Source organism: Pyxicephalus adspersus, chromosome 11, assembly GCF_032062135.1.
Source record: "Pyxicephalus adspersus chromosome 11, UCB_Pads_2.0, whole genome shotgun sequence".
NCBI lineage: Eukaryota > Metazoa > Chordata > Amphibia > Anura > Pyxicephalidae > Pyxicephalus > Pyxicephalus adspersus.
In genome coordinates, this window is record NC_092868.1 from 17,556,710 (window position 1) to 17,567,302 (window position 10,593).

The 10,593-nt window shown below is 34.6% G+C and overlaps 1 protein-coding gene across 4 annotated transcripts in view; it reads left to right on the forward strand.

Moving 5' to 3' along the window:
• Positions 1-7,179, forward strand: part of LOC140341415 (synaptotagmin-A-like) — a 206,234-nt gene extending 199,055 nt beyond the window's left edge. For all 4 annotated transcript variants that reach the window (XM_072427167.1, XM_072427168.1, XM_072427170.1 and 1 more), the window contains one exon: positions 1-7,179. This exon is cut by the window's left edge and continues 635 nt beyond it. The gene's annotated coding sequence lies outside the window, so the exon portion shown is untranslated.
• The last annotated feature ends 3,414 nt before the right edge of the window (positions 7,180-10,593 follow it).

Genomic DNA, 10,593 nt, shown 5'->3' on the forward strand with positions numbered 1-10,593 from the left:
AGAATGATCAGGAACACAAAGGATGACACAAAGGATGCAGATGAATTTATAAAATAAATATTTTATGACAATTGTTAGTTTTCTGTAATTTAGCCAGGTTAAAAGAAACTTTTACTTACAACAAAACAGCTTCCTGGAGGGATTTGGCAAGAAATGTTTTTAAAAAAATCTGTTAAGGATCTTAACTGTCTGTTTTGTATATTATTCTCACTTAAACTTTCTAGGCACATACCAAGATGGAGGGCCAAAATCAATGCTGTGATGGAAAGCAATTAATTTAAACTGGATATGCCATCCTCATATATTAACATGTCGAAAATATAGGCATTGGTTACTTACTTTTGGCACATTTGTAAAAGAAAAAAGGCAGAATAAGGGCTCATTCACACAACTGCACAATCTTATTACCACGATTGTATGGCCAAAAACGACTTGTCACTTTTGGAAACCACACTGCAATCTGCCACAGCCACGTGCTAAAAAAGGATGCTAACAGCTCTCATTCTCTTGAATGGAAGCAGTTTGGATTACGGTTATGCCAATGGCAGAACGGTACAGCTTAATGCAGGTCTGAAATGGCCCTAAAGTCCCTTAATAGGCATGGCAGGTGTTAGGATTTGAGATGTCAAAAAGCCCAGAGCAGTAACAATGGTCAACCTAAAAGTAGAAAATCAATCATAATTAACAAAGATATTTTTTTTTTTTTACCAAGCTCTTTTATTTACCTCCTAATGAAGATGCAAGGTTACTACTGAAAGCTATAAAGCCATGGTGAATTTCTAGAATTTCTTATTTCCATTTTAAAGTAACTTTTAATGTATGTTAAGGAAATGAAGATGTAATTCAATGTATTATATTTCCTTAATATTTATTTCCTTTCCACATTATGTAATCTATAAAAAGAGGTAATTACATGTTGAGAAATAAACACCCACAAAAAAAAAAATCAGTGAGACTCATCGGCTCTATTTATAAAACAGGTAATCCGACATTCCCTCAAATTTATTTAATGCCATTGAAACACATCAACTTGAAAGATTCCAATGGAATGTTTGAGGGAATGTCTGTTTCTCTGTTTTATCTATGGTATATAAAAATGTATAGCCCTAAATCTATATAGTAACAGAGGTTTGAAATTAAATTGATTACAATTAAATTGTATGGAGGTAATTTACCTGATATGATGTAGATCCACTTTTTGTATTTATATACCTCAATTTCTGTTAGACTATAGATTGTCACCCGTTTTCCTTTGCAAGTAGAAATAGTGGCCTAGCAACAAGGGATGTATATGATGCATCTGCAACTGGAGCCTTCCTTTTAGGGGATGAGGGCCTACCTTGCCACACATTCACACTTCAAATGCTGCTATACATTTTGATCAGTGGCTACCTCCTCTACAATTTTTATGAACTCTGTCGGAGTAACATCTTTGAATGATTAAATAAACCAGTGTGAATAGGGAATTACAGTACATTTCTTTCATCATTGCTTGCCAAGAGTGTCAGACTTGTGGGGATGACCTCAAATCTGTCACTGCACCAGGGCCTCCAGGGTATGTTTGTCTATGAAACAAAAGCAACAATGTTAACATTAATTTATTTTTAACTGACACTAACACAATGAATACAAAATGCAGGGATTTATTAAATCTAATGGACTCACTTCATAATTGCTACTCACTGCAACTTGTTCAAGCAGTCAATACTGCCTAAAGAAATGATTGAAGGGTAAAAGTGAGAGAGAAAGGATTATGCCTCTTTCTAAAGTTGTCAAGGGTATCAGTGCTGGGGGTGTCACTATAATATAAAGATTAATCCATAAAGAGTTTTGAAAAGTGCATTTACTTCCAGAGGACAGATTGTGACAATCAACAATATATATATTTTTTTCATTTACAGTTAGTGTTTAGAAAATCTGTCAAGCACAAGGTCTTTGAAAACAGGAAACCTGAGTATGTATGATGTATCGCAATTTCTCTGAACATTTTTAGGTTTCATTTGTTTTAGCAGAGTTGGCCCTTGAAACAGGTGCACCATGACAATGCTTTTCACAGTGCAGGTAATTTTTTTCTTTAATTAGGTCCCATCATGCCATTTGACTTGTTAGGGTAATGCTTTTTGCCCCTTTGAAGGGCCTCCTTTCACTATAGACACATAAGAAAATCATTGAAAAAGGTATTACTATTTCTGCATTTTTTCAATACAGTAAAAACAGCTGTGAGTGAGCTGAGTTTACCATTGAGAGATGGAGATAGGTTGCAGCAGCATCAGAATTCTTCAGATCTCATGACCTCCCTAATTTAATGTACTATAGAGGTAATAAAAACTATGGGAAACCTATCTGTTGAAATACTTTTGAAAAGAGTTTACACAGAAATAATTGCATCTGTTTCAAGAGTGAACTAGCAATAGGTGAAATTTGTGTGAAAAGTGTGTGAAATATTGTAATTACTAAGATGTGCAAATCTCTTTAGATGAAATCGGGAAGAATTGAAACCCTTTCTAGGTTTTTACTGTTAGCTGGGGTTTACAGATAAACCTTCCCCTCCTGTTTAATGGAAAACATTGTGCCTGGGACATCAAGTAGGGGATAAAAGACAGTAGCAACCTCCTTTGTAGACCTTCCCTACTCAAAAACCTAAAAAAAAAAAAAAACAAGTTTTGGCTACAGATACCCCTGTAGTACAAAAAGCTATCTAAAAAATATATTAATTAATTGCATTTGCAATTGGTGTACGCTCATATGGAAAACCCTGTACCATATTTTTAGATTTTTCTGTATGTTAACTTGCTTGTAGTGCATTGTCCTTAAATTTATTTGTTGACAGGTATGTTTGCATTTTATTAATACACATATGATCATACCTAGTAAGTAAAATATCTGCACTAACTGTTGATTCTTTTTTTTAGCATTATTTGAATTTAATTATTAGCATTGAATTATTAGTATTTCTTATTGAAAAGTATTGCAAACTTAATTAATAAGGCAGTGCATTTAAGACTCGTACATAGCAGTAAACCACTGCAACTAGTCTGCTTTTTTACTCACCTTTCATCATTTTTAGATAGACAGAACAATTGCAAGTCCACATAGTACACACTTTGAGCACAAGCAACACATACAGGTGTATTGCATAAGAAAAATAAATAGCAAAAAATGCTGTAATCTATAGCAGCAAAATTAATTTATCTTAACATTCAGAAAAATCTTCTTTTTATGTAGTTGCTGTGGGTTACTAAATTTTCACTTGATCTGCATTAAGTTTGTTATAAAGGATTTCTCAGAAAGCAAAAATAGTGGTAAAACTTTCACATTTTGTGTACAAAATTTAGTGGACCAAATTTTATCTTTTTGATACTTTGTATGTTATTTTATGAAGATGACATTGTGACACTCCTTTGCAAACTGTCTTTCAAAACCATTTCCAAATATTGCCTCAATTTGTAACATATTCTATATATTTTATTCACTCACCTGCCCATCTGTTTGAAAATGCTGCTCTTAGGTTCATGTATTGTTTTTGTCTGCATGGTTTCTATTCTGTTTTGGGGTTTTTGCTAGTTGTTAGGCACATGCATAATGAAAATGTAAATACACAAGGGACTTTTAAACATTGATGCCTAGGTATCATTTCATAAAGCTGACCTTTGTGGATAACCGTTTCTCATTTATAGGTCATTTATAAACAATAGCTCATGAGTATTTCTAAGACTCAATATTTATCTTCAGAAAATTCTATGGACTAGCTGAAGTTAAGAGATGGCCCCCGGGGTGAGAAGAGAACCTATCAGTATGCACATAATATGAGTAGATGGGTATCCAAAGGTCTTTGGATGAGTCTGATGAGTCATGAGCAACATGTTATCTTATCCATGCAAATTGTTTTTGTTTCGCTTGGCTTTGACGGAGAGCTGATGGCACTCCATCAGGCTGTAATAAAGGCATGTACAGAGTCTGTGAAGCCTTTTAGAAAAAAAATTGCCCACACTTGGTTAGATCAAGGTTTATGAATGGTAAGGTAAGAAAGAATGCAGAACTCCCATTCTAAAAGGTAACTCAGTTTCTGATGCCCGCCCCATATGGTCAAATAAGAATTGAGAAAGTTGGCAAAAAGGGGCATTAAGAGGCTTTAAGTTAAATCACTTATACCTTTTGGAACAGCATCCAAAGTATACAGAGTACAAAGCACATAAACATAGTAGTAAACACAATAATAATGGCCGTTGGCCAGAATTAAACTATCTTTGAGGGGAGAAATAAGATGAATGCAGCTTTCAGTGTCTGTTGATTTGGATTTTCTATACATCATCTGATAGAACTACCTGACTTTATGGGCTTATTACCCAGCATCCTTTACACTATCCACTGTTTCCCTGATAAAAGCATTCTTCTTTTTCATCCCTCCCTTTGTGTTTAAACACCAATCATCACAAAGTGATCATTCCTCAAATAAGATTCTCTAGTGCCCTGAGGACTTTATGGGATTGTAATTCTGGCCAAGGGCCAATAATGTGTTTACTGTTTTATTTTATGTATCTTGTACTCTGTATATTGTGGATTCTGTTCAATTTAAGTTAAAGCGACTTAACGTCATGCCTTTACCCTTTTTTCCTACTTTCTCATTTCCTATTAGATCCAGATTTATCAAATCAACCTAAATATTTGACAAAGTTGCATTAAAGTTATTGGCTCTTTGATTTTTTAGATTAACTTCAAATTTTCTAAACATAGTAGTGCCAGCAAAATTATTAGGTAGGTTTGGGGCACAGTTGGGAACGTGTGTCAAGTGATTTTTTTTTAACCTTTTGCCAAACATGTTTTTAAATTCATATGCGTTAGTTTGCATTAGAAGCATGCTCATTAGCATCCCATGCTTGAACCTATAGTTTACGTCAATTGATACAACCCCTTTACACGTGTACACTTTTATTCACAAATTGACTAGTGAATTGAAAAGTATTGTATACCATAGATACAGTTATGAATTTAAGTACAACAATGTAAAAACACAAATCCTTTAAATAGCCTGCTTATGAAAGCTATATGTGGGGCTGTTCCTTCTATATTTAAAACAACAATAACCAATAAAACACCACTTGCCTTTCCTCAACAGAGGGGGTTCTCTTGTCATCATGTCTGTAAATATTGATATTGGGGTTTGTTTGGTAGGGTCCGATGACAAAATCTGGGAACCCCCTTCATTATAGGGACCCAGGTTAATGGGTCCCTCAAGAATTAAAGTTCTTTATTACCGGTTACTAATTCTTACAAAGGGTTAAAAAAAAAACCCGCAAATTAACACATATGAACCTAACATTTCTGTGGTCCGTTGAATATATAATTGTGCAAAAATCACACCTGGACTCCCTGCACTATTACACAGCCTTGGAGTATTTATCATTATCATTTATTCATCCGGAATCTGACACATTACCATTGTTGTTTATCACTGATGTGGATTTGCATCACTGGATGATGTGCATGACAATGGATTTTTTCTGGGGCCATAAACAAAGTAATAAAATATTCTAACACAATCTATATAATAATATAAAAAAAATAATATAAAAATAATAATACTGTCATGCTTTTTTTTCACAAAGTAATGTGTTTTGATAATTAAAGAAGGAGCCAGTTTTCCTCCTTATTTGTATTATAAATTTGTAAAATACACAGAACATATAATTTTACGGCATTCCCATGTAATTTTAAGGATTTGTCTTATTTGCATTGTTACCCTTGAGCCACAAGTGCCCCTTTGTTAGGCAATAGTTTTTAAAAGTATAAAAATTTAAAGGGATGGTACCAATTGACTCAGGGAAAAATATTTATAGATCAAAACATTAGGATGCTATTAGGAGAAATTTTGATGCAAATCAATCCCTATGCACTAGGTGTTCTCATGAAACAAAAACCACATACTTTACAAAAAAAATGTTTTTATTTGGAACAAGTTATCACAGGTGCTCAACTACCACAGCTTTTTTTGGGAACAATACCATATGGCAGCCATAGACTTTAATGGAAATCAATCAAATTAATGGTTTATTCAAATTTCTGCAAATCCCACAAATTTTTTTTTTTTTTTATCAGCCAAATTCAAGTAGAAATTAGTTTTGTCAAATATTTTAGAGAAAATAAGGGCAATTGCTATCCCATTCAGAAAAATTTGTATCCGTATCCTATACACCCTTTCACAGGCTCTGACGTGCCAAGTGTGTGTTTTGGTTCAATATAGTACACACACTTTGGGTTAATTATCTGAACAAACGCATGCAATGTCATATCATTACATGAAGGCAGGTTGACTCGGTTTTGGTAAGATCACACCATGCTTTAGTACATTGTTTTTATTTTTGTTTTGTTTTTTTAAATGTTGTTTAAATTAATGCTTTTTAAAATCTATTTTCTTTCCATTTTCCTCCTTTTTGGCGTGGCACCAGTCCCTAATGCTTTTAAACATTGATTTGTCTTCTACAAATCTCTTTTGAAAATATCAGCAAATATGAAGCTGCTTAGCATTGTGTATATACGGCTCTAGGAGACATTCATCCACATCTGTTCAGTAGACAGAATCTTGCAGTTGTGACACCAAAAACATTTTTAGCTTGTGCTATGAACCTAAATGACAAAATAATTAAAATAATATTACTGTTAGGACAACCCAATTAAACACTGATTATTTTGTATGGAGAGGCATAAGTACCTAAAGCAACTAATTAAAATTAAACATTCACTGCTCAAAATATTAAAATCTCGTGGTTCGCACTGAGTACTTCAATTTCCAGAGAATTATTGTTTCTTGTGCTACTTTATTTGATCAGTACTCTAAAGTTTATATTATTGCATGTTAAGCATTTTTGTTACATTGTTTATATGTTAGCCTTTATATTTTTTTTTACGTTTCCCAATTTCCTACCTACTGCAAATCATTAAACAAAGCAAACAGAGATTCTTGCATTGTGGATGAACCACAATGCAGCTTTATACCCATATTCCTTTCTGTGGTTTTCTTGGAATCCCTCTGTTCTAGCAGTGATGCTGTAATTTATAAAGGTTCCCTTTTTAACATATTTTAATATCAATGTATTTGAATGAAACGTCTGTTAATGAATAAATGAAAGCTATATATTTAAAAGAAATCTGTCCTCTCTTTTTAAAAAGTTTTAAAGTAGACATCCAGCCTATTTTGTTTTATTATTTTTTTTTTTTTACATACATACATTCCAACATCACCTGCTCCTTCTACAATAAAGGACCTGCCAATTCACAATTTTTGTAGGTATCCATAAGGTATACAGAGGATCTGTACAAACAAATTACAGTAGGATCTCGCCTATCCGGCCTACGTACTATCCAGGCCAAGTACGGAGCCTGGAAAAATCTTCATTCTAAAATACCAGGGTGGCGCGGGCGGACATCTGCTGCAGTGCTCCTGCATGGGACACATTGCGATGTCGCTGCTGCATGCTCTCCCGAACTCGACCACTGGAGAGTCTACTGTAAATGCAATTTAGCAGTGCATTTTTAACCAAACAAAAATATAACATTTGCAAAATTTAATAGCCCTTTCATTACGTCCTGGAATATTGACTATTGTGCTCCTCCACTTTTTCATGGGTTTTCAATTCTAGGTTTCTTTCAGCGGATTACTTTTTATTTCAGTCTTGAAAGTCATGTTTTAATTGTTTGTATATTTTATATTGGTATTATTTTAAAAATTGGGAAAGTAACATCAACATAATGTATATTTGTGAATACACATTTCAGTGTGCTAATAGTTTACCAATACAATAATTCAATTCCTTAAAACTTAAAATCATTTTATTTATTACCCAGAACAGAAAGCACAGAAACTACATTAACAAGGATGGACCAGCAATAGGGACTCAAGAGTGACTGCCTTTAAACTAAGTGGAGCTCAAGCTTTAATAGAATTTTTTTTTGGAATAAACTGAATAGTTTATTTGAGGACAAGGACCTCAAATAATTGCTAATGTGGTGACCCATCACATTAATATCCACAACAGAATTTGGGTCCTGACCCATAGTTTAAAAATGTTACTAGGTCCCTCACCAGTCAGGCTGCCACATCTAATTTTATACATTTTTAGGTGAATCTTTGTTCATGTAAAATGCATTAGCACAGTAGTTTTTTGTTTTTGACTTTCCCAATAAAGGCCCTTTCAATAGATTTGTTTTTTTTTTATTTTACTTTAATAGGCCAAGCTATACAGTAAATGTTCAGTTTTAAAACTGAATGGGATACTGCATAAAAAAAAATTATAACCTGTAGGTGCAACATACAGTATCTGGAACAGCAGTTAGAGTTAACAGCAGTTAACCTTACTTAAAGCAGAACTAACCCACTAATTTACCAGTTTCCCAAACCTGTTACATTCAAGGCATGTCTCAGGTAATAACTTCACATTTGCCACTGTGCACGTGTTGGCTGGTGTTATAGATAAACACATTAGCCATCCACAATAAGTGGAGGCTAAGATCATACCATATTCAGCTGCAAAGAGTTGGAGGGTTTAATTCCACTTCCAATTTCATTTAAAACTACCTTGTGCAGTGGGTGACACCCTGTAGTGCAATTGCACTGAAGAATCTACCACCTGGTATGGAGGGTTATTAATTAAAGTAAAAATTTCCCCTCCTATCGAACAGTTTTCCCACACCCATTATTCTAGGAATATTTTATATACCAAGAAGTGAAAACAAGTGTGTTAAAATCCTCAAACATCGCAAAAAATCACTGAAAATAATGTTTGCAGACTAAACATGCCCCGGGGAATGAGTACAAAGAAATCACTCCCCATCCTTACTGCAGTCTCACAAACCCTATGAAACCTATGAGAGTTTTATGCGACACCATGAGTAAGTCCTTCTAATAACTCCAGAACTGGTTGACATTTTGAAAAGGAAAGAGCCTCAGCAATAAAATACCCAAACAAGCCTCCCAGACCTATAAGCCAACCCTAAGAATATGAAGTCTCCAGGTGCCAGAATTACGTTAATGAAAAGACTAAATGCTGAAGCCACAGGATAAGATGGTACAAGGCCACTTCATACCATTATACACATCACAATTCCACTGAAAGGGGCAAATCTCTGAAAGCACATTATCTCAGAATCAGAATCTACAGTCCCTTTACCTAAAACTTTGAAATGTCATCCCTTTCCTTCTAGAGTGTTAATATGGCCAATTTAGAGAATGATTCCACTTGTAACTCCTCATGTCATACGAATAACACAGGTCATGGCCCAATTAGAGGAAGTGACTGGACATTGTGTTAGGCCAGCTCGCTGTTTCCTTGGAAAAGATTAAGATGACATACTTACTGTTGAATTAACCAGGATATCCTGATGTACATGTAGAGAGAAGTATACAAAAAATGTATATTAAAGGAACATGAACCAGTAGTCCCCAAGTCTACTAAAGCAAAACTCATAAAAAAAAACAAAGGCCTTTATGGAGTCAGAAAGAAGGCTAAGGATCAATCACTATCACCACAAATATAAAGCCTTCATGTTATTTAATAGACTACTGTGAATAGAAACATCCTATAACAGCATTATAGGTATTCAGAAGCATGGCAAAATACAAAGCTCCACAAAAAAGGCAAATGGGCTTGTTGCAATGCACTACAATAAATGATTCCAACAGGGTAACCAGGTAAAATGTTCATAAATACTACTAGTGTGATTACTAGTGTGGGCAAAATGATCAGGTCAGGAAAATGGGAGTGTCCAAATCAAGGTCTGGTGCCAGGACCACCACAAAATGTGCAAAGAACCTAGTTTACACTCTAGATTCTAGCCCCCAGCCACTGCCTTCTCCATGGGAGAACAGGGACTATAGGTACAAATGAGTGACAGACAGTTATTCAGTGGAAGAGTGAATGGCTAAACATTCAAAGAGACCTGCCAGGGATATATGGGAGCATAGAAAGCATGTGGTCCCTAATTTATGCACACTCTGATGAAAAGGGAATCCCCAGTAATTGGAAGCCCCCACCTCCCTTATTTTATCAAGTAACAGCATCAAATGATGCCTCATCTTGAATGTTTTACAAGATGTTTCAGGTAAGGGTAACTCTTTAAAAGTCCACTGGGCCTTCTTCTGAGGATGCTGACGATAGCCTTCTTAAAATTTAAAAAATCATCTCTGCATAGAACACATGAGGCCTTTCAGATTTAGGGGGCATGGGCCAATATATTTTGTCTAGTTAGGTCATGCCCTGAGGGTGTGTTTAGCACGAAATAACTGGGGCCATCTACACAGATACACTTCAGTCTTGTTTATAATGCTTTACTGAAGAAAATTATACTGAAGAAAACTAACAAATTACATTCAAATAGGCTAGAAGTCATAAAAGATTACATTTGTCAGTACAATCTTAATGCTAGATGAACTAGGACATTTGGAACTAATGCATTATATAAATGGAGTAGTAGACTTTTTTTAGCCTCAAGAGCGATTCATATTCTGAAATACATTGTATTCAGGTTGACTGAATGAGTTCATCAGGGTTCTGTGCCTTTCTGCAGAGCTAATAAGACAATTGTCAATTTTGTTTTTAA